At 44.4% G+C, this 26,404-nt stretch overlaps 1 protein-coding gene across 2 annotated transcripts in view; it reads right to left on the reverse strand.

Moving 5' to 3' along the window:
- LOC139761832 (uncharacterized) overlaps nt 1–25,238 on the reverse strand; it is a 40,150-nt gene extending 14,912 nt beyond the window's left edge. Inside the window, exon 1 of one of the 2 annotated variants that reach the window (XM_071686360.1) lies at nt 24,380–25,238. The gene's annotated coding sequence lies outside the window, so the exon portion shown is untranslated. Of the gene's footprint in view, nt 1–14,169; nt 14,339–24,379 lie in introns of those variants that run through there. The other variant, XM_071686361.1, reaches the window with a different exon arrangement.
- Between the last annotated feature and the right edge of the window lie 1,166 nt (nt 25,239–26,404).

Consider the following 26,404-nt stretch of genomic DNA (forward strand, 5'->3'; position numbering starts at 1 on the left):
CCAAATTCTTTCCATTTCAGGTGAAACTACACATAATCCAATCCAAAAGGGGTAATATAGAACCTCACCTATGCTTTTTTTTTAGATTTTTCATAGGATTATAAGAAGGGAACAGGTGATTAGAGGTTTTCACCGTATCTGCTGGCTCCGGGTGGGTCCTGCTGGAGCAATTCAACAGTGGGGGAAGGAAGAACTTAGACTCTAAGAGCATTGGACCATAAGGAAGACCACATCCTCCTGTAGCAAGTATTGTCTCGACCTTGTCATCTCAGGCGACGACGTAATCCGTTGTTGGTTCTGGATTAATAAATGGAGTGGAATTTCTTTTTTTTATATATTGACGTCAACTCCACTTAGGATTCGATCCCAATAAGTTTCGTCTTCCAGAGTTTTTAACCCATAGTTGCTTGGCGGCTTATATCATTAGTTTTTTGCTCTATCGATCGTTATAGGCCCGTAAGTGCCCTGTTACAAACCACCAGTTGAGCGTTAAGAACACCTTCGTCAGGTGTTGAGGCGAATCATAAAACCGTACGTACTCTAACTGTACATTTGACCAATGTTAGTATCGCTAAATCTATAGTATTTATCACATTACGATTTAGAAGTCATATGATGAACTTACTGGGTATTTGACAAGCGTGATGGTTACAGGTAGACGTGACACGGGTGCAATATGTAGGAAAAAAGTTGGTTAAGTGCAAAGAGGCGCCATCTGTTGGCGTGGAAGAAAACTAACACATTTTATACTCGGACACACATACAAACACACACACGCGCACACACACACACACACACACACACACACACACAAATGTATAAAATGAAGATAATAAACCAATAATGTTAATAGAATTGATAATGAAATTGATATTAATAGTACTAATGAAACAACAATAGTGATTGCTAATGATTATGATGATATTGATTAATGATGATAGTAATGATGATACAGATCAATCCTAGAAGCCCACAATTGAAATCAATATTCCCCCTCAACTCCGAGCTAAAGATTCTCCACGACGAATATTCTTCACAGTCTCGATATTTATGCACTGCTCTCACGCTCGGCCAAAGCATAGCTCTATCGTGCGGATATATATATATAAAAAAAAGAGGATATCTATAGATACATCCACGATATTCAAACATCACCACTACTACTACTGCTACCCCCACCCCCTGCCCCCTCCTCCTCTCCTTCGTCAGTAGTGAGGGAGCTACTGCTGCTGCTGCTGTTGTTCGTCCTCTTCCCTCCTCCTCCGCCCGCCACTTTGTGTCGATAGGCGTCACGTACCCAGTGTCTCACACGGACCCGCGCGTACCTACCTACCTACCTCCCTACGGCAGTACGCGTGTGTGTGTGTGTGTGATTCTATCATTCTTTACTCTTAGATTATTCTTTAATACATCTTTTTTATCCAAATTCTTTCCATTTCAGTTGAAACTACACATAATCCAATTCAAAAGGGATAATTAAGAACCTCACCTATGCTTTTTTTTCAGTTTTTTCATAGGATCATAAGAAGGGAACAGGTGATTAGAGGTTTTCACCATATCTGCTGGCTCCGGGTGGGTCCTGCTGGAGCAATTCAACAGCGGGGGAAGGAAGAACTTAGACTCTAAGAGCATTGGACGATAAGGAAGACCACATCCTCCTGTAGAAAGTATTGTCTCAACCTTGTCATCTCAGGCGACGACGTATTCCGTCGTTGGTTCTGGATTAATCAATGGAGTGGAATTTCTCTTTTTCATATATTGACGTCAACTCCACTTGGGATTCGATCCCAATAAGTTTCGTCTTCCAGAGTTTTTAACCCATAGTTGCTTGGCGGCTTATATCATTAGTTTTTTGCTCTATCGATCGTTATAGGCCGGTAAGTGCCTTGTTACAAACCACTAGTTGAACGTTTCGAACACCTTCGTCGGGTGCTGAGGCGAATCATAAGACCGTACGGACTCTAACTGTACATTTGACCAATGTTAGAATCGCTAAATCTATAGTATTTATCACATTACGATTTAGAAGTCATATGTTGAACTTATTGGGTATTTGACAAGCGTGATGGATACAGGTAGACGTGACACGGGTGCAATATGAAGGAAAAAAGTTGGTTAAGTGCAAAGAGGCGCCATCTGTTGGCGTGGAAGAAAACTAACACATTTTATACAAACACACACACGCGCACACACACACACACACACACACACACACACACAATGTATAAAATGAAGATAATAAACCAATAATGTTAATAGAATTGATAATGAAATTGATATTAATAGTACTAATGATAACAACAACAGTGATTGCTAATGATTATGATGATAATGATTAATGATGATAGTAATGATGATACAGATCAATCCTAGAAGCCCACAATTTAAATCAATATTCCCCCTCAACTCGAGCTAAAGATTCTCCACGACGAATATTCTTCACAGTCTCGATATTTATGCACTGCTCTCACGCTCGGCCAAAACATAGCTCTATCGTGCGGATATATATATATATATATATATATATATATATATATATATATATATATATATATATATATATATATATAAAAGAGGATATCTATAGATACATCCACGATATTCAAACATCACCACCACTACTACTGCTACCCCCACCCCCTGCCCCCTCCTCCTCTCCTTCGTCAGTAGTGAGGGAGCTACTGCTGCTGCTACTGCTGCTGTTGTTCGTCCTCTTCCCTCCTCCTCCGCCCGCCACTTTGTGTCGATAGGCGTCACGTACCCAGTGTCTCACACGGACCCGCGCGAACCTACCTACCTACCTCCCTACGGCAGTACGCGTGTGTATGTGTGTGTGATTCTATCATTCTTTACTCTTAGATTATTCTTTAATACATCTTTTTTATCCAAATTCTTTCCATTTCAGGTGAAACTACACATAATCCAATTCAAAAGGGGTAATATAGAACCTCACCTATGCTTTTTTTTTCAGTTTTTTCATAGGATTATAAGAAGGGAACAGGTGATTAGAGGTTTTCACCGTATCTGCTGGCTCCGGGTGGGTTCTGCTGGAGCAATTCAACAGTGGGGGAAGGAACAACTTAGACTCTAAGAGCATTGGACCATAAGGACGACCACATCCTCCTGTAGCAAGTATTGTCTCGACCTTGTCATCTCAGGCGACGACGTATTCCGTTGTTGGTTCTGGATTAATAAATGGAGTGGAATTTCTTTTTTTTATATATTGACGTCAACTCCACTTAGGATTCGATCCCAATAAGTTTGGTCTCCCAGAGTTTTTAACCCATTGTTGCTTGGCGGCTTATATCATTAGTTTTTTGCTCTATCGATCGTTATAGGCCCGTAAGTGCCCTGTTACAAACCACCAGTTGAGCGTTAAGAACACCTTCGTCAGGTGTTGAGGCGAATCATAAAACCGTACGTACTCTAACTGTACATTTGACCAATGTTAGTATCGCTAAATCTATAGTATTTATCACATTACGATTTAGAAGTCATATGTTGAACTTATTGGGTATTTGACATGCGTGATGGTTACAGGTAGACGTGACACGGGTGCAATATGTAGGAAAAAAGTTGGTTAAGTGCAAAGAGGCGCCATCTGTTGGCGTGGAAGAAAACTAACACATTTTATACTCGGACACACATACAAACACACACACGCGCACACACACACACACACACATGTATAAAATGAAGATAATACAACCGATAATGTTAATAGAATTAATAATGAAATTGATATTAATAGTACTAATGATAACAACAGTGATTGCTAATGATTATGATGATAATGATTAATGATGATAGTAATGATGATACAGATCAATCCTAGAAGCCCACAATTTAAATCAATATTCCCCCTCAACTCCGAGCTAAAGATTCTCCACGACGAATATTCTTCACAGTCTCGATATTTATGCACTGCTCTCACGCTCGGCCAAAACATAGCTCTATCGTGCGGATATATATATATAAAAAAAAAAGGATATCTATAGATACATCCACGATATTCAAACATCACCACTACTACTACTGCTACCCCCACCCCCTGCCCCCTCCTCCTCTCCTTCGTCAGTAGTGAGGGAGCTTCTGCTGCTGCTGTTGTTCGTCCTCTTCCCTCCTCCTCCGCCCGCCACTTTGTGTCGATAGGCGTCACGTACCCAGTGTCTCACACGGACCCGCACGCACCTACCTACCTACCTCCCTACGGCAGTAGGCGTGTGTGTGTGTGTGATTCTATCATTCTTTACTCTTAGATTATTCTTTAATACATCTTTTTTATCCAAATTCTTTCCATTTCAGGTGAAACTACACATAATCCAATTCAAAAGGGATAATATAGAACCTCATCTATGCTTTTTTTTCAGTTTTTTCATAGGATCATAAGAAGGGAACAGGTGATTAGAGGTTTTCACCCTACCTGCTGGCTCCGGGTGGGTCCTGCTGGAGCAATTCAACAGCGGGGGAAGGAAGAACTTAGACTCTAAGAGCATTGGACGATAAGGAAGACCACATCCTCCTGTAGAAAGTATTGTCTCAACCTTGTCATCTCAGGCGACGACGTATTCCGCCGTTGGTTCTGGATTAATCAATGGAGTGGAATTTCTCTTTTTCATATATTGACGTCAACTCCACTTGGGATTCGATCCCAATAAGTTTCGTCTTCCAGAGTTTTTAACCCATAGTTGCTTGGCGGCTTATATCATTAGTTTTTTGCTCTATCGATCGTTATAGGCCGGTAAGGGCCTTGTTACAAACCACTAGTTGAACGTTTCGAACACCTTCGTCGGGTGCTGAGGCGAATCATAAGACCGTACGGACTCTAACTGTACATTTGACCAATGTTAGAATCGCTAAATCTATGGCATTTATCACACTACGATTTAAAAGTCATATGTTGAACTTATTGGGTATTTGACAAGCGTGATGGATACAGGTAGACGTGACACGGGTGCAATATGTAGGAAAAAAGTTGGTTAAGTGCAAAGAGGCGCCATCTGTTGGCGTGGAAGAAAACTAACACATTTTATAATCGGACACACATACAAACACACACACGCACACACACACACACACACACACACACACACACACATGTATAAAATGAAGATAATACAACCGATAATGTTAATAGAATTAATAATGAAATTGATATTAATAGTGCTAATGATAACAACAACAGTGATTGCTAATGATTATGATGATAATGATTAATGATGATAGCAATGATGATGATGATACAGATCAATCCTAGAAGCCCACAATTTAAATCAATATTCCCCCTCAACTCCGAGCTAAAGATTCTCCACGACGAATATTCTTCACAGTCTCGATATTTATGCACTGCTCTCACGCTCGGCCAAAACATAGCTCTATCGTGCGGATATATATATATAAAAAAAAGAGGATATCTATAGATACATCCACGATATTCAAACATCACCACTACTACTACTGCTACCCCCACCCCCTGCCCCCTCCTCCTCTCCTTCGTCAGTAGTGAGGGAGCTACTGCTGCTGCTACTGCTGCTGTTGTTCGTCCTCTTCCCTCCTCCTCCGCCCGCCACTTTGTGTCGATAGGCGTCACGTACACAGTGTCTCACACGGGCCGGCGCGTACCTACCTTCCTACCTACCTACGGCAGTAGGCGTGTGTGTGTGTGTGTGTGTCTGTGTGTGTGATTCTATCATTCTTTACTCTTATATTATTCTTTAATATATCTTTTTTATCCAAATTCTTTCCATTTCAGGTGAAACTACACATAATCCAATTCAAAAGGGGTAATATAGAACCTCACCTATGCTTTTTTTTTAGTTTTTTCATAGGATTATAAGAAGGGAACAGGTGATTAGAGGTTTTCACCGTATCTGCTGGCTCCGGGTGGGTCCTGCTGGAGCAATTCAACAGTGGGGGAAGGAAGAACTTAGACTCTAAGAGCATTGGACGATAAGGAAGACCACATCCTCCTGTAGCAAGTATTGTCTCGACCTTGTCATCTCAGGCGACGACGTAATCCGTTGTTGGTTCTGGATTAATAAATGGAGTGGAATTTCTTTTTTTTATATATTGACGTCAACTCCACTTAGGATTCGATCCCAATAAGTTTCGTCTTCCAGAGTTTTTAACCCATAGTTGCTTGGCGGCTTATATCATTAGTTTTTTGCTCTATCGATCGTTATAGGCCCGTAAGTGCCCTGTTACAAACCACCAGTTGAGCGTTAAGAACACCTTCGTCAGGTGTTGAGGAGAATCATAAAACCGTACGTACTCTAACTGTACATTTGACCAATGTTAGTATCGCTAAATCTATAGTATTTATCACATTACGATTTAGAAGTCATATGTTGAACTTACTGGGTATTTGACATGCGTGATGGTTACAGGTAGACGTGACACGGGTGCAATATGTAGGAAAAAAGTTGGTTAAGTGCAAAGAGGCGCCATCTGTTGGCGTGGAAGAAAACTAACACATTTTATACTCGGACACACATACAAACACACACACACGCGCACACACACACACAAATGTATAAAATGAAGATAATAAACCAATAATGTTAATAGAATTGATAATGAAATTGATATTAATAGTACTAATGATAACAACAACAGTGATTGCTAATGATTATGATGATAATGATTAATGATGATAGTAATGATGATACAGATCAATCCTAGAAGCCCACAATTTAAATCAATATTCCCCCTCAACTCCGAGCTAAAGATTCTCCACGACGAATATTCTTCACAGTCTCGATATTTATGCACTGCTCTCACGCTCGGCCAAAACATAGCTCTATCGTGCGGATATATATATATAAAAAAAAAGGATATCTATAGATACATCCACGATATTCAAACATCACCACTACTACTACTGCTACCCCCACCCCCTGCCCCCTCCTCCTCTCCTTCGTCAGTAGTGAGGGAGCTACTGCTGCTGCTGTTGTTCGTCCTCTTCCCTCCTCCTCCGCCCGCCACTTTGTGTCGATAGGCGTCACGTACCCAGTGTCTCACACGGACCCGCGCGTACCTACCTACCTACCTATCTACGGCAGTAGGCGTGTGTGTGTGTGTGTGTGTGTGTGTGTGCTCCAGTTCCTCCTCAGCACATTTCCCCACCCCTTCACACGCCGCCCCTCACCCACCACAGCTCCCATAGATTGCGACACGAGGAGGGTCCGTCCGTCACTCTTTTTCTATGGGTGTGTGTGTGGTGTGGGGGGGCGGGGAAGAGGTTGGGGATAATGGGGGAAGGGGGTCCATAGCGGGCGGAGTCGGCCAGTCCGACACACACACACACACACACACATCCCCCTTATTCATACCCTCCCCCCCTCCCTCCCCCCTACAACTACAACACCCCTACAAACTTAACCCTTTCCTCCCGGTCCTCCGCCGCGCGAGCCTGACAGAGGATCATAAGGTGGGTTATTACTCAGTGAAACCGCCCGCCGTATATACGTGTGTGTGTGTGTGTGTGTGTGTGTGTGTGTGTGAATGTGTGTGTGTGTGTGTGTGTGTGTGTGTGTGTGTGAGTGTGTGTGTGTGTGTGTGTGTGGGTGCGTGTGCGCAGTATGTGTGTGTGTGTGTGTGGGTGTGGGTGTGTGTGTGTGTGTGTGTGTATGTGTGTTTGTATCGGTGAGGCGAAGCGAGGCTGTAAGGGAGTGTGGCTGCTGCTCACGGGGGCGCCTCACAGGTATACCATACACAGTTACACACACACACACACACACACACACACAGCTCCGTCCTAACGTGTAGCACTAGCTTCACCATGCGCTGCTCCTCCCTGCCCTACTATAGGATATCACATTCACTTTAAAAGCCTCGTTTCTCTTGATGAAAAAGCAATCTATATTTTTGGGGGGTTGAGAGTAATGTCTGCTGAGTCTTCACATTAGCTTTTACCTTCACCCTGTCTCCCTTACCTAGTCACTGTTCCCTTACTGCATTACTGACCCTTACCTGATCTCTACCCCTTACCTTATCACTGCTCCATTAGAATCCATCTTTTACCTCAGTTACCGAGTGAGAACGTATGAATATTGCCTGAAAGAATATTTCAATATATCATATGATCAGAGCCCGCTTTAATCCCACTGCTTTCGCTAATTCTTTTCTCAAAGTCTTCCAAAACTCTACTTAAATATTTGATTTTTAAGCCCATAGAATCTCATCCCATTTCTTACAGGTCAAGAGACGTAATAGAAAAAATAAAATGAGGAACTATAGATGGTGGTGGGCAAGTGAGTGAAGCTGGTGGATATTGTCTGGCCCACTGTGTTGAGGAGGCATGGCGAAGCGCGGACAGACCGTGACTCGACTTCCACCCCATGACCAGTCGAATGCCTTCCGCGTTGCTCAGGCCAGGGGAGAAAACCAGAGAAAGTGTCAGGTCATGGCCCACCACACTGGGTGGTGGTGGTCTGGAGACCATCATACGAAGGGGTGAGGGGTCGGGGTTACACGTGGGGTGAGGCCAACGCCCCTGGGGTGAAGGACCACCACACGGAGAGGATGAGGATGATGGAGTGAGGCCAACGCCCCTGGGGTGTGAAGGACCACCACACGGGAGGAGGTGAGGAGAAAACACTACGATCACTTCACCAAGCTAGACACCAAGGTCGATCGACATTGGGAACAGTGACCTTTCACTGCTTGAATATGTGGACAGTGAAGATTCCACGGTGAAATATGGGAGGAAACGGTGAAAGCTGAGAGGAAACCAAAGCCTGAGAGGATACGCAAGGCTGGAAACTATAAAAAGAGAAATAGCTGCAAAATTCTTTCGTAGATATCGACTTAAAGGAAGTGCTATTGTCATTGTATGAAGCAAGACGTCTTGTGAAATGTACTGACTGACTGCTGGATCAAGGTACACACACACACACACACACACGGACCGCTGGACCAGCGTACACATACACAGATCGCTGGACTAGCTTGTACAGCCACACAGACCGCTGGACCAACACCAGTATCAGAAGTGAGAGTAAGACCATTACCTTCCCTTGGGCGTTAAGACCTTTTTCATACATTCCAGCCATTTACCCCGCCAGGTGCTCTCAAACCTTAAGTTCCTTGAGTTCCTCTGATCATTTCCTTGAGTTCCTCTGATTATTTCGTTGAGTTCCTTTACTTATTTCCTTGAGGTTCCACAGCGACAGACGATGTTCTAGTATTTCTCAGTACATTCCAGCGCCCTCCCCTTTTTCCATCTCGTCTCCTGGACCCTGGGACGGTGGTCATACTCTCAGGCAAGGGTATGTACGTGCTCCAAGCCAGGCCTCCGTGTGGTGACTGAGCGGGGAGGGAGTCATGTCGACACGCCTCTTCCTCGCCCGCGAATTTCGCACAGTGAAACTTTTGCTTGTGGTCACATCCGGCACAACAGGTTCTCTAAGTTTCGTGCTTAATTCCTTTCTTTTTCCTCCTGTGTGGCTGAAGCTGGTCCCCATTGTCGACCAGCATCCCATGTCATATCCCAGGTCATGTGTGTCTCGTAGAGATCCAAGCAGCGACCTGCTCCAGGACATGTATGGCCGGATGTCAGTCCCCAGTCGTGACACTGGGACATGTGTAGTATTATAAGTAGTAGTAGTATTACTTGGATACACTCAAAGTCAGCCATACATACTAGGCTACGGACGTCTTCCCCTCGATGCAAGTCATCACTCTTTATTATTAACTTAAGTTCGTTTAATACTGATTAAAGTGACTGAGAAAGGAAACTATGTGGTCGAGTATATCACTAGTTGAATCTTTTAAGTGTAAGACAGCATTAACAAGCCTGGGAAACCTCACAAGGTCTTGATATCTCGTTGGAGGTATTTACGGTGACTATTTCAACTTAGTCGATGCTCTTAAGAATATGTGGAAGCCTATATGGAAGTAATGTCAGTTGGTACACACACACACACACACATACACACACACACCACGACTGGCATTACAATGGGCGATTTTTAGCTTTTCTAGTTAGTTCCTAAGAGATGATAACACTTCGGACACTCAAAGGGATTCCATCTTTCTCTTGCTCCGGGAAGAAACGCGGGAGAGTTTAAGCACGAACGGTGTTGACCAGGCCGCTCTCACCGCCACCTAAATCCGCTTTGTCACCTGATATGAATACACGATGAATGAAGCTAAGCTTTTACTTGCGGTATGACAAGCGATTTATAACAGACGTGTAAAAATGCATGATGTATGAATATAACACAGCAAACAGCCATATCAACTTATCGTTCACTGAATACAACGAACTGCTTCAATATACCTAACTTTCTACACTCACACACACACACACACACACACACACACACACACACACTCGCACTTCAACATTCAATCTTGGGCTATTGTCGCTATGTACATTCTTTCTCGAAACAGTGAGCGTAAAGACATACTGCCTATGCTTGAAATAACACACATACATATATATCTCACTACCAGTCATTAGCCATTAGTGGACCACAGTCATTGAAAAAAGTATATATGTTTATGTCATCACTTCCGATGCTGTTCGTTGCAGCGTCAGAAAGCCCACAGGGACGCGAACTTCACCAACCAACCACGGGTACGTGTGGTATGCAACATACGAATACCTAAGAATTCTTCCTTTCAGTGAGCGTCGCAGCACAAACGCAGAGCGAGCGTGGCAACACAAACGCTGAGCGAGCTTCGCGACACAAACGCTAAGCGAGCGTCGCTTCACAAACGCAGAGCGAGCGTGGCAACACAAACGCTGAGCGAGCGTGGCAACACAAACGCTGAGCGAGCGTCGCAACACAAACGCCTCGGCACCGAACATGACACAGATTGCGTCCTGGCTGCTCGCTAGGTGCCAGCAGCTGTGCCGCCAAGGAGGAGAAAGTTGCGGCAGCACCCCAGGGAGAGGGGCAGACGTGATGTGGGGAGAAAGATAATATGACCACGTTGGTTGGTTATGATCTTCACTGTAGGGTTATCGGTTCGCAGTGACTGTGATATTGCCACTTGCTTGGTTCATAAAGGCTGTGTGGTGATCTTGCTGTCCTGATTCGTCGTAATGGCGATATTACTCGCTTGGTCCATAATTGCTATGGGAATCCTTTTTTTTTAATATATATTTCACTCGTTTCGCTCGCGTTCGCTGCGCTCTGGTATGCCGAACTTGCTCACTTCGCTCACTCTGTGCTCGAGACTTGATGGAGTTTCGGTATATGATCATCTCCGATCAAGCGAGGGGTACTGTTGAACACAAACTTGAAATCTACAAAATTTCACATATTTTCATATATTACGACGCACTAAATATATTTCTATGCACATTGACACACGTATACTTCTGAGACCTTTCCTATATTGATCAAAAATATATTCTATTAATCTTGGCAAAATATACAGATACACAAACATTCATATGTATTAATACAAATACATATACATGTATGTATACATACATTCATGTTGTTATCAGAATGGGTACTGGTGTTATTCCATGACCATCTCCCAGGGGCTTCTGCAGCTCCAAGGCTGCGCTACAACCAGTAGCAGGGGCAGGATGGACTCATTTCAAGCTAGAAGGTAACTGAAGAGACTATGTCCTGTTTCGTCAACTGACAATGATACAGCCTCCCTAAAGATGAGACTTTTACACCAGCGGTGTAAGGTGAGGCGGATGTAACACACACACACACACACACACACACACACACACACACACATTCACACACTGCGATCCTTCACGTGGCAAGTAATATACCATTATGGCTGGGTTGGTACATGCAACCATTTGGTAACCGCGAGTGGCAAAGGTTGCAAGGAAATACCCCATGCCAACACCCCATGCCCTTCCCTCCATATATGGAGGGAAGGAGGGAAGGGAAGGAGGGATTCTGAGGGGCATTTTTTAAGAGATGGCCTACAATGTCCTCGGTCAGCTATATCACACTTAGAAAGTACGACTCTCGCCCTCAACCTGAAATCACTTATCCACGCTCATAAAATGAGATGCCAAAAGAGAAAACTTAAACACACGTCTTGTTTCAATATGGGCATTTTCTTTTTTTTTTTTCCCATTCCCTCTTTGCGAATTATGACCCTCAGTCTTTGCCGAATCATCTGCCCTGAGTACCATCATCTTCCCCTCCCTCTTTCTTCCCTCCACATCCACACAGACTCAAAAAAAATAAGCAAAAGAAATAATTCTGTCGTCTCTCCTGTATATACATATGACAGACGAACCCAAGACCGAATCTCTGTTGACTTTGTGGAACACACGCACACACAAACACACACACACCACACACACACACACACACACACACACAGCTCCTCGGCTCGTCCACACATACACCGGTTCCTCCTGCCACTCGACCTACATGGGACCTTCTCGGGCGGACTCCGAGTCATGTAGGAATTTCCGAATCACAAGATCACGAAGCAGTTCTGACTCCCCTTTGTACGCCCCCTCAAGAGTGTAGACCACCTCGCTCCAGCTGGCTGCTGGTACAGCTGGTTGCTACTGTTGCTGCTGTTGCTACAGCTGGTTGTGGCTGTTGCTACAGCTGGTTGCTGCTGCTGCTGCCGCCTTTCAAACTGGCTTACATGTCAACAGCTGATACGTTGTTCCTCATACAACACTCTCATATTTACAGCAGGGAATTCCTTCTCATAATTTTCCGTGTTGTATACGAATAATGTCAGGGGTTTTATTTGCTCAATCTCACTGTGAGGTTTCTCTAGTTTCTCTCATTCACGTGGCATTAAAACTCATTAGATGTTTTTTACACGTCAGTAAAAAACCGTCCGCGGGCTGGGATTTATCACTGATACTGCACATAATTATATACTGTCATCTGAGTAAAGCTACTCATGAATTATTCCCAGTGACGGTATAGATTTGATCTGTAGTTGCCAGTCACGACGACCATGGTGAGAGCAGCAGTAGCGAACTCAAGGGCTGATGACTGGGTTAACCCAAGACCTTTTCCTCCTCCTCCTCTTTAGGTATGACCAAAGCCTTGTCTCCTCTCCAGTCGCAGGGGAAAAGGTGGTGGTGATAGTATGTTTGCATTTGTGGTCATTGTTACGCTCATAGTCTCTCTCGATTTACCTTCGGGGGCTTACATAAGGAGGGTGTTAGAGAGAGAGAGAGAGAGAGAGAGAGAGAGAGAGAGAGAGAGCCTCAGAATGACTACCATCGTGTTCTCCTCTGATCTGGCATGTCAGCCCCAACTCGAGAAGAGCGCAGTAAGCATTCTGTTCTCACTCATAATTACCCGAGCATTCACTCACCTCTCACACGCTCAATAATCTCTAAGACCTTACCTGAGGAGGAGGAGCTCACAGACAACAGCACGGGGTTGTGACCCCCCTCCTCCTCAACACGCCACTCACCACACACCCCCTCTGCTTCAGGGCTCGTATAAACGAGGCATGAACATTATCATGTTCAGCTCCTCCCTACGAATGTGCATTATGACATAACTTTATGTTTCATACTCATCTAGAAAACATGCACATCTACATGAAAGATACGATTCCTATATAACACTCATCTCCATCTATATATTAATATAGTAGTGAAATGCTTATAAACCTAGCCAGCACTAACAAGGGGCTTCGCTATTACACACAACCATCGTTGTGGTGGATTATAGACACATCAAGGATCCTCAGTTGGACATATCTACCGTCATCATCACAGTCACATTTACCCACCTTACGTAGCATCAACACCTGTACACAAAGAACTTCGAACATGCCAATAAATATCGCTGACTCTCTTAGTCATCACAGAATGTGCAGAGCCAAAGAAAACATCTCCAGTAAGGTGTACTCAATTTTCTTTTTCACATTCATGTGTATTCCCCCCTGGCTGGGGATGGGGGATCTCACGCTATCGTCTGTTAATAATCGCATCTTGAATGCATTCTTCTCGGCTGTTAACGAGGCTCGGATGCCTCTGGCAGGCGTGAAATGAAGCAGTAGAGTTGGCAAGTACGTTCGTTTATCTTGTTTACACACTTCTTGTCCTGAGTTGTGGACGTTAAATGTGAAGTATTTACGTATACGTGTTAGTACTAAGACATATAGCAGTTCAGAACAAATACCTGCTTAAAAAACACATACACACACACACACACACACACACACACAAGGAGAGCAATTAACACCAACCTGTGGTGAGAAGGCTGTTGACACGGAAACAAACAATTAGCAACTCAAACATGACGACGTCACTCTCGCGTCTCTCAGTTGTGAGTCAGCAACTAAGGTCGACCTCCAGGGGCTTGCTCTCGTACTTATATGCCGCCACACGTTCCTCACCAGACGGTAAAAACCTGTGTCTTCCCTCCCTCCTCCCGGCCTCCTCACCGTCATGAGCACTGTTACCAACACGAGCAAAGCTACAGGACAGCAGCAGGAACACTGTTGCCAGACACAAGCACTACACCGTAAGGAGCACTGTTACCAAACACCAGCAATACGTTGTCAGTAGCAATATCATCAGCAGGAGCGCATTGTTATCAGTTATGAAGCCGTTCGGAACACAATTATCACATAACAGCCTCATGGAATTATGTGTTACTGAAGAATAATCCTAAGTCATCAGTAACAATGTTACGACACACACACAAACACGACACCGTCAGTCGTAACTGAAATACTGTTACCAAACACGAACGCAGGCTTAGCTTCGAGGTGTTCATATTAGTTTAAGCTAAGCTTAAGACGTCTCAGCTTTCTGGATACTTAATAGTTCGAAGCCTTCGTCTCGAGACGGACTGAGCGAGACGTCTCGACAACCACCACCTCCACTCCCTCCTTGTCATAAGTTCATGGTGGGGGGGTGAAAGTAAGGTTGCGTTCACCTTCTTAACTACCAATTTCCTCGCAATTCGTGGATACCAGTGAGGGTTCTATGAGGCGTATTGTTTCCCTCTCGGATCTAGTTGAAAGCGTTTGATGACCTGACGTTTGTGGATGTGGTCGATTCTTGGTCTAGTTCATTCGTGTTTCCTTCTCCTCTTCAAGTAGAGTTTTCATCCTTTGGGATAATGCCTTTGCATTCACAGCCGATCATTTCTTTCATTGAGCTGCCATCTATATTCTTTTCCCACTTTCGACCTACACTGCCATTTCGTAATATCGCTCGTGCTCCCATCTTGAAACACTAGCAACAATAGTCGAATGATTAGATGATACTCTTCGATCGTCTTAACCAGTAATGCAAAAGCTTCCCTTTATTGTCTCATCACCTATACTCCACTGACCGTCTTTTGTTCCCCATCACTGCCTCTATGATCGTCTTGTATGTCAGAACCTCATTAAACTACTGAATAGCTCAGTCTGGCACGTATTTCCGGTAAGACCTCCTCCCCACCAAAATATAATTCGAGATTTCCTGATGGCTCTTGCGCTTGCTCAATATCACACTTTGAGGGCTGGAAACGTGAGAGGGATCACATCATTCTACTTTCCTCCCTTAAAGATGAGGAGAAAGCTCCGTGTTATTTCCTTGAACGCACAGAAAATTCCGCTAGAACTTCTTTGCTAGCGTCCAGGAAGTTGCCGTTTATGCACGGGTGGACCTACTCAGACTCGGTGTTAGGTTTCGTCGGTAAAAGTAAATATGAGTCGGCAGAACAAGCGATGTGTGCACCAGGTCATGTCTGTGGTTGGGGACGGCCCCAAAGCAAAGACGTGTGTCCCAGGTCATGTTCCAGGGTTGTATATGGCCGGGCGACGGTCCTGGTAGGGAGCCAGGTCACATACAGCTGGCGGGAGAGACCTATGTCTAGGGGCCAAACATATACAATACAGACGACGCCTTGAGCATGTCAGTCAGTGTCTACGTCGCTACGTGAAACCAAGCTATATATTTTTGAGTTACACTCAAAAATAAAAGAGGATATACTCCTTAAAGTGATTCAGAAGAGGAAGTCTCATGGTTATATTTCAGAGGTCGTAATAATTCGTGTTATATACATTCTTACTCGTATATTATTGGCTGGGGACGATGGCAGAGGATCCTTGAGTGCTGTGGCCGACCATGATCATCCTGAGGGGAAGTTGCTGATTTGATCATATGACTTACGAAGTGAGAGAAAATGTACATATTCTCTTCACACAGGTGAGAAACCACTGTGACATGCAGTGCTTTGGAAGAATGATGATTGATACCACAGCTGTCTGGTCATGCAAAAGAACACTGAATGTATGAATAGAACTTCAATGCAAGTAATTACTATTCGTATGGTGTTTGTTAAACCACTCACTCCAGACTCATTCCTCCTCTTCGACACTGCAAAGCTATATTTACTCACTCGACCAGGGTTCCTCTTCACACCTGTGAAACAAGATTTCAGTTAAGAATACGTTTAGCCAACAGAGTAGAGATGACCAGCTATTCTGTCCTCTGTTCAGTGTGTACTCATCATGGCTACTTCCCTGCAAAATAGAAGGCAGAATCGAGTTTTCCCGGGCGTATGAATACGAAGAATAACAATTCTAATCTTTTGTCTGTGTAGGTTGTAGGGAATGTTTATCTGTTATATCCTTTTCAAAATGGGAGATAGAACTATAAGCTGAAATGGATGACCCAAATTTCATTTGTTGTTTTTTGACTTTCACATATTTTACATAAGAAATCAAGTCACATAAAATATAAAACTAATGGGTCACTTTTGTGATTATAATGATAAGCAAAAAAGATGATATAGTTTCAAGAGAGAGGAATGAAATTGCATTCAACACACTAGGAAGAGGTGGACGAAGAGTTTCGCCTCCTACGTGTTGAACGCTAGGCAGCGCCCGGGAGAAAGTGTCAAATGAGGGAAGGACGTGGGTGTGGGCTGGGTGGAGAAAGGTATTCATTCACCCAGGGGGCGATGAGTGGTAGGCGGGGAGGCGAGAGAAACACAGAACGCTGGTGGTTATGATCGCTGGCAAGTCGTGCGGGGAGAATTACATCAGGAACCTATTGCGAAAAGGCGGTGAGGTCAAGATTGCAGAGTATATGCCATTCGACCATCGTCCCACATCCTCTTCTTTACTTTGCATCCAAGTTTCTTGTTCGTGTGATCCTTCACTCAGTCAAAAGCTGACGAGATCTGTGTCGCTCTCCACCTAAGGTCGTGGGTGGGTCCCGTCTGTATCTTTAAGTTGTATAGATCGTAATGTAAGGTCGTTAGAAGCCATGGAAAGTGGAGTTGCTTGACTCTTCAACGGTGTGATACTCTTCAGAATGAAAGACAGACTGGAAAAATTTGTGGCATCGAAAGATAAGACATGGCCAGAAAACCTGGAAGGCTATTTTGGAACAAGAAGACCAAAAGAAAAATAATATATTCAACCATTTGAATTATATATTATGCATCCTGGACCACGTTACAGGTACGGAGTTATAAGTCTATGAACTTATACTTCAGCATTGCAAATAAGAGAATCGTATGTCCCCTTATGTGTTTCTATGTATATCAAGTACCACTTTCCTGTGTATTGGGCAAGGGTACGGTCTCTAACTATGTAGTCAATCCTGTATGTGACTGTCGAGTATAAGTAGCATGTTCCTGAGGGTACGAAGATGTTCATAACACACTAAACAGATCATCAAATTACAAACCACTATACATGTCTGGCTGCTGACCTGCCACATCTCATTCCGGAAGAACTAAACACAAGTACAAACACTGTAGCCAAACACACACGCACTCACACACCTAGGTTGGTGTGTGTGTATTTATATATACAACACCTAAGGGTAAAAAAATATTTGATAGATACAAGGTTAAGAGACGGGGTAACACGAGTGTAAAACACTCATCTTGAAACACACACAAAAGCAGTAATGACAAGTAAACGAGTTAATCACCAATTTGCCAGTAACAACGTCGAGTATTCATTTCAAACCGGTTGGTAACCTCAGATATGGCTGGAGGAAACATGGACTAATAGCCGATGCTAATCTTTGGGCGCTGCCATTCTTTTAGGAAGGTGTTGGAGGAGGAAGACGTAAAGGAAGAGGAGGAAGAGGAGGAGCAGTCGATAGGCTTGATAACCAACCAACCAACTGAAAACAGGCGGTTCTTTAATTTCGGTGTTCTCCTAACTACCATTTAGACTGATTTTTTCTCCCTTCTTTTTTTTTTTTGGCCAGTCAACGCCCATGTCCATTCCCACTGACGATGTCAGTCCTTTTAGATGCCAGGAAATGAGGAGTGATAATACAGAATGAAGGTGAGGTAGAATAACCCTCACTACGCAAGAAACAAACACAATTACACAGTACTTCAAACTGAAGACGTTGTCTTGTTCTTCGTCAACAAATCTGTGCCGTCAAAGAAGAGGGAAAACAAGAAAGATAATTGTGGAAACAGTTCTATGTACATTTGATGATGTTATCACAAAAGGCTTCTACTATCGTGTGTGTGTGTGTGTGTGTCTGTGTGTGCCGTGGTGGAAAACTAACTGCTTGTCTACACACACACACACACACACACACACGAACCCATCCGACCCTTCCCTTCACACGTACCCACATCACGAGATGTGCCACAGTATTGCCGGCAGGACACGTCAGGGGGAGAAAGTGAGGCTCTGTGCTGATACCCTGACGTCGACAAACACACCACGTCACAGGCGCACCTGAGATGGATCGTGTTAGAATGAGGAACACACACACACACACACACACACACACACACACGCACGCAAACACACGACTTTCCAATATGCTACAACTTTTTTACCTTTTTGCATACAAACAGGTTTGACTACTGTTGTTTGTATATCATATATATATATATATATATATATATATATATATATATATTTAAGATTTCATTATAAGGACTTAAGTCCATGATTAGGTAGAGAAGACTTCTCCTATTTCGCATCCTGCATCACCAATGTTATAACATCTTTTGGACTCTCTTGCCAGTGAACTGGTTGTTATTTTCACAAGGAAGTATCCCATGGCTCCCAGGGGTTGCATAACGCTTTCTCCCCTGACCTCCAGCGATAACCAGTCCAGCACTTTCTTCCCTCTGTTTGGAGGGGAGGAAAAAGGAGAGATGAAATAGAGATGATAATGTAAAGAAACCGATGATTGTGGTGTGTGTGTGTGTGTGTGTGTGTGTGTGTGTGTGTATGTATTTGTGTAGACATATATATCATTACTGATGTGTATGATTTACCTGCTGAAGACTATGTTTAGTAAGTTCTCTGTCTTCATGTATATGTTCGCTATCTTGGTCTATGTGTTCGCTATCTTGATCTATATGTTTGCCATCTTGATCTATATGTTCGTTATCTTGAGCCCACATCTATAGTCTTGGGGATCATATTCCGCGTCCAGCATCTGTGGATCTCCCCCTTTTTTTCAAACCCTTCTCCATTGATTGATAATTGACTCTTTTATCTTTACTTTCTGTCAATTTACCTTTCGTCTTTTCTCCCGTTAATCTTTCTCCACACGTTCGTATTTTAACCACCATCAATGTTGCATTTCTCTTCCTTCTTAGGGATTACTTTCGCCACTACTTTCTCCCCTAACTTGATACTCACATTTACCCCCTGAGGAGGTTTTGGGTCTTTGTGAATATGTTGCCCCTTGACAAGGGTATTGCCCCTTGATGGGGTGATGCCCTTTTGTTGCGTGTGATGTCCCCCTGGGTGAGGCGTTACGCCCTAGTGGAGGGATTACCCCCCTGGTGACTAAGGTTGCCCCTTAATGCGTTGTTGTCCCTTAATAGGTTTCTCACCCCTTCATTCTCATCTATGGTTTCCCTCGAGTCTCCTCCTCTGCTTCCTCGACCCTGTCCAACTTTCCAACACTCACTTTAAAAATTCATAATTTGCTCACTTCTTCACTCACTCATTCACTCACTTTCACCCATGTCCTCGAGCATTACCTTAATCACTCGTTCGTTTCCTCACTAAAACTCCCGCTAAAACGTACGCTTAATCGCTCAGACCCACTACCACCTTACTCGCTCCCTCGCTAACTGTCTCACTATCACTCGCTCGCTCGCTCTCACTTGCTCTATCCCATCATTCCTGGCAAACTAAAAGAGTACAGTCTTTGCTCAATCTTACTCAAATTCTTGTCTTATCTTAGATTCACTTTTACTCGCATCTTAATTATCTCTTTCATTCTAAATTTCATTGCTTACCCAAACAAAGGAAATGCATTTCACAGGATTCAATTGTTCTACATTTTTACGCGCTCTGTAACTGAACACTCAATGTAATTCCACCTATCCCTATCATATTCAACATTGCTTATCATTTGTTTCAAATGTCTGATAATCCCACATGTGTTATGATTCTCTATCCCTTTGTGAATGTATCCCCGCATGTCTTATAATTCACCATATCTTAGAGCCCCACCACCCCACATGCCCAGCGCTTCATTACCATATTATACCACATGGCTATCTCTCCTACCACACTTCCAGTAACTCGATTAACAACTTTTTCTTTTGTACTCATCTATGGCAAAAAAAAAAGAGGAAACACACACACACACACACACACACACACACACACCAAAGGTGGGGGAAGGGCCAAATTCTTGCCATTTCTCCACGTGTGGATCCGGATTCGACCCTCGCTGGCCAGGAACGGGATATAGAGGTAGAAAGTGATCTCAACAACGGAGAAGAAAATATGACGTAAAATGCCTGAGTGAACACTTTCCAGTGGTGAGGCCGCTGTAGTTTGTACCCCAGGCAGCGTATATGTTCTGGTCAATATCACTTCCCCAGTGGCATTACGCTCGATATGCCAGTTCTGAGCGGCTGAGGAGCCGTATGTAGTGTATCTTGTGTGGATGTTTGCCACCTCTAGTGATGCGGTGTTGGTGGGGTGTGTTGTTCTTTGGTGAGGGGAGGTGGCCCTTGGTGGGGTGCTGCTGTCCTTTGCTTCTGGTGTTGTCGGGGGGTGATCTACCTCGTACTTACTCTATATTTATATTGAGGCAACCGTTTTACCTGGGGGCTGTCTGTCAGTGACTGTGTTGTGGTAACATTTGTTAACTGTGTTGTGGTAACGGTTGTTAACTGGTGATGGTCAATAATTGTGGTGTGGTACTCCGGCGACGGACAGCGGTGACCCTATGCTTGCTTCTGATAGTAATGACCTTTGCTAACTCGTTCTGACATGAATGACCTTATGAATGAGGCCTGATGTAAAATGTTTGGTAATATATATTAAGAGATAGTAGCCAAAATATGGCTCTTAAAGATATCATCTCCTTCACTTGCACTTGACATCACGGCTATTGAAGAGTGCATTCATGATCTTGCTTTCGCTCGTCCAGCCAGTGAATGCAATCAGGCTATGAAGAGCGCTCTTCTCTCATCAGGAGTGATGGATCTAATATCAGTTCCTGTAATCAGTAAACAAATGTGAGGTTGCATGCACTTCTTTTCTTCCGTCGGGATGACTAACTAACATCTTTGAAACTGATTATTCCATTTGATTTCTATTCAGTAACTGATCCAAGGAGTAGCAGCATCAGGCGTGAGCAATACGTCTCATGACTGGCCAGGATACACTGATGTTGATATTCGTTATCGATATCGTTCAACACATTCAGAGCGTGAATACGAACGCTATTGGATCGTAATCAGGGAGCTTGAAATGACTCCCTTTCTTTATATCATTTATAGCACACACAAACACACACACACACCAAGTTCCTCCGTACATAAGAGAAGACATCTACTTGTACCTCAGAACATCCTCTTGGTGCACGTCTCCCAGGGATTTCTCTCCTGCTCTATGGCCTCCTTTTCCACCACCGCCACACTAGGGGGGGCAAACGCGACAGAGCAAGACTGTGTATCTTTCTCGACGGTGTATAAACAACCGGCCTCATGGAAAGCGGTTCCGCATGTTGGGGTTTCAGTTTGCTTAGAAAGCCTTTGGTGGGTCAGTTGGTCAGTTCGACCGACCTCTTTAGCTCAGGTAAAGGGAAAAGATCCTGGTGACAGCTACTTTGCTATCATCACTGTGGATGCGATGGAAGAGGAAATGTTTGAGGACAGTATGTGGTGGGAGGAGGACCAAGGATATAGATGACAGGGTAAAGGAGAGGTGCGGTGGTAAGAAAAGTTACGTGTGAGAGTGCTGAAGAAAGAGATGGTTTGGACATATGGAGAGGATGGATGAGGAGAGGATAAACTAAGAGGTGTATTACATCTAGGAGGAGGAGGGATCAAGGAAAAGGGGAAAGTCGAGAAGGAGGTGGAAGGACGGAGTAAAAGATGATCTGAGATATCGAGACCTGTAAATGCAGGAGGGTGTGAGGTGTGAATGGGTCTGAGCGAAATGGAGAGATGCGGTATACGGGAGGCGACGCCCTGTCACGGGACCGAACCAGGATGTACGATGCAGTCAGGGTAAATCACGGGAGGGTCTGTGGGGCCTGGTTGTCGATAAGGTGCTCTGGTTTCGGTGCATTATACACGAGAGTGAATGTCAGCGAACCAGTCGCTGGGAAGCTTGTTCGCTCAGCGAATTCATGTGCGTTCGGTCGTAAACAAACTATAATTTAACGCATGGTCCTACCCTGTGGTGGTCGGGAGCAAGCAGGATATATCTCTAGTATGATATGGTTGTGAATTTGGATATCAAGGGGACTCTCGGCCACCAGGAGAAGCAAATAAAGATTACATAGGTTCTGGTGGTTCCTGGAAGTGCTTCACTTTCTTCTGCACTAACGAATCCCACGTTTTCCCCTGAGCTACATAACTCTCCCTGCTCTCGACATAATTATCGTACGTAGAGAAAACAGTGATCCAGATCACTCACCTCTTCACAAACAGAACTCGCATCATTATCATCATTATCATCATTGTACTATAATCATCATTACTCTAATTTACAGTAGTAACATTACCGCTGCTTTACATAATGCTTTCTGCCTGCTTCAGTGGTGTGAGAGCATCACCTGCTGTGACCTGTATAGAAGCAGTGCTTCCCCCTCCCATCCCTCCTCCTCCTCCTCCGCCGCCTCTGCTGCTGCCAACTCTCTCCTTGTTATGGCACACATGTGACACCCCGAACACACCAGGCACTGAAGATTGCTTTTAAAAGGTGTAAGTTATCATCTCGCAGACACCTTAGTTTGGAAATATATCAATAAATAATCATAATTACAGGACCAATTCTACCTCGGGGGCTGTCAACACACGTCTTGCTCGTAAGTATAACATAACCCTCAGTGAACTCATTGTCAAAGCCATAGACTGATAAAGATAAATAAAGATTGATAAAGATCTATTGATACGTAGATCACAGAGACAGAAACTTGGAATATTCCCTATATTGTTGATACTCAAAACGTTATAATGTAATGAATTTTTAATGTCTTATCACCTGAACGGTTTACAGTGGAACCCGTGACGTTGAGTAGGGCATTTCAGATCACCCAGGACAACGGAGACCACAATGAGACACTCGTGTGTGTGTGTGTGTGTGTGTGTGTGTGTGTATGCTACAGTATCGTCGAAAATGAAGTCTAAAATATTTGCAAATCAATGATGATTTTCGTATAATATTCCCCAGACTGGCTTCATGATTACCTATGTGATATCACTTGCCCCACCTACGGTACACCCAGGGGGATCTCTCTTGCCCCACCTACGGTACACCCAGGGGGATCTCTCTTGCCCCACATACGGTACACCCAGGGGGATATCTCTTGCCCCACCTACGGTACACCCAGGGGGATCTCTCTTGCCCCACCTACGGTACACCCAGGGGGATATCTCTTGCCCCACCTACGGTACACACAAAGGGATCTCTCTTGCCCCACCTACGGTACACCCAGGGGGATCTCTCTTGCCCCACATACGGTACATCTATGGTACGTAAGAGAAAACGTACCCCACTGACGGTGTCACATCTCCCTGAGTCTTTAGCGGAGTTTCTGTTGTTCGTTTTCTTTTCCCGCCTTCATGACAAGGTTCCTCATCACCAATGATGAGTCACTCACTAGATCATGAGTGTGTAATGCCTGCGCGTCTATGTGTATGTTTTTTTCAAGGATGTTCACACTGATGACTTCGTATAACCCATACATATTTGCCCATGCCAAGGAGAAGTAACCAATCACGGCCATGGTACGAACTCAAGTTGAGTCAAGGTTAAGAGGGATCATACACGACACACAGGTTGATACACAGGTCCACTTGGATACGTCCACACACACACACACACACACACACACACACACACACACGCACACACACACACAACATGAGCCAGTAATGGCACACAAGAGATCAAGCTGTCATTGACAAGAGCCTGTGCCACTCTTCGAACAAGAAATCATTGCACCCAAACCCCCAAAAATATTCAAAGCAGAAACACTTACCTTGTACGATCCTAGAGTCGTCTAGGCTCTTTCACCATCAATAAAGACGTCCTTTCCACTCTTCAACTATATAGGCACACAGGATTTTCCTAGTCATCCACATACCACATCATTCACGAGTACCTTTCCTCCCGTACACAGTTTTCAACACGTGTAGTCTTCATCAAGGAGCTGCCCACATTTAGACGCAATCAGTTAACCAGAGAGATTGTTTACGCCTCCACACCCACGCCTGAGCGCCACCACAGCAGAGAGGCGACGGAGGAGTGGTATGCGTGCGTGGCTCCGGTCAGCGCTCCCGCAACACTAGGCACAGCGTGACGACATGTCTCATACGCTAAGTGCACGAATGACCTTGTTCGTGGAGTGCGACTGTCGGCAATGAGCTTTCTTACGGATATTACAGTCTTAGTCTATATATATATATATCTATATTTCTCTCTATTTCTTCAAATGAGGAAGGAGTAAATTACGACACGTTTCAAATGTCATCTGACTTTCAAGGAATGGCCTCGATTTCCAGTGTAAAACTTATTTTGCTAAAGGTAGCAGTGCTCCATCAGTGATGTTCTTCATTCGTGTTCGCACGTTCAGCTGTCAGAATCCTGTACAGGTGCAACTGGAAAGCGAACTGAAGCACGCGAGAATAGTCCGCCAGAGAGGGACGGGTCTGAGATAATCTCCGTCCGCACCTTGCCGTCAGCCACCACACCTGCTGGCACCGGAGCAAATGACTTTCAATCCGCTGCCACACTCCAGCCGCGGTGGACCTGTACACGACGTCACTCGATCCTGCCAGCCTACCTACCTCACGCCTGACCTGCAGCTAGCCAAACTGAGGGAGACGTGCCTGGCCTGACCCACCCCCAGTCTCCCGGCACAAGTGGGGCGGAGCGTCGGGGAAGAGAAGACCCCAAACCAGTTACAGAGAAGGTCGCTTTGGACGCGACGTCGTCGCCAGAACCGGGAGGCGACGCAGCCGATACGACACTTGAACACTTGAGAGGTTCACCAGGAGGGGAGACCAGCGGTCACGTTGTAGAGGTCACCAGGGCGGCTACGAGAAGGTCCTCTCTGACGAGTCACCAAGACGGGTAGAACAGGTTCCTCTCTAGCCAATCACCAGGGCGGGGTCCATGACTCGCACGCCACACATCCTGATAGGTAGGTTCACCAGCAGGTGAGACCACGACATGTCATCTCAAACGATGAGACGGTGAGGTCGCAAGGACGGAGCCGTGCGTCGCAAGTGTTTACACTGAGGTCCACCAGAACGGGGCCATGTGACACACACACACACACACACACACACATTTTCTATGCAATAAGAAATTACAAACAACCTTTCTAGCACAGTGGGACTGTGTCATTAACTTTTATGACAGCAATTTGAGACGATTCACTGTATGAATGGCCACCCCAATTCAACAAATAATTCTAACATTACCTTCACACTAGAAGTCGAGCCTGACGTTTTTTGCTATACGGATTGATATACGTCATATATGGATGTGAGGGAAAGTTACAGACTGAAAATTATAAGATTTAGTCGTTGGATTAAAGGTCAGACATCAGAGGCAGAATTTATAGCAAGTTACTCCTCAACCCACTCCTTGTTTTCTATGAGGAAGGCTTGAAGTCTAACTATTGTAATGCGCTCAACACATCGCTCTTCATCTTCGTTAACCCTGGATGAACATCGGTGACTAAATCAGTTATCAAATCGGACAAGGATAATCCAGGATAACTCTAAGTTACTGTTTTAACTGCAAGGGCTTCCTTAAAGAGAGATTAATACTCTTGCTTTCCAAGCCGCAGAAGGCGAAGCAGGTGTCAGGTTGTAAGATCGATACAGTAAAGCTACTGGGGACCTTGGTGTCGTAAGGTTATACATCATTTTACATACTTTTCAGAGAGTAATCTAGGAAAATAATCTATCGATTCTTTCCTTTAGGAATGAGCATGAGTATAAAGGGTTATGCACTCGATCTCAAAGGGTAAACTAGGTTAAGGAATAAGGTAAAC

Source organism: Panulirus ornatus, chromosome 42, assembly GCF_036320965.1.
Source record: "Panulirus ornatus isolate Po-2019 chromosome 42, ASM3632096v1, whole genome shotgun sequence".
NCBI classification, from domain to species: Eukaryota; Metazoa; Arthropoda; class Malacostraca; order Decapoda; family Palinuridae; genus Panulirus; species Panulirus ornatus.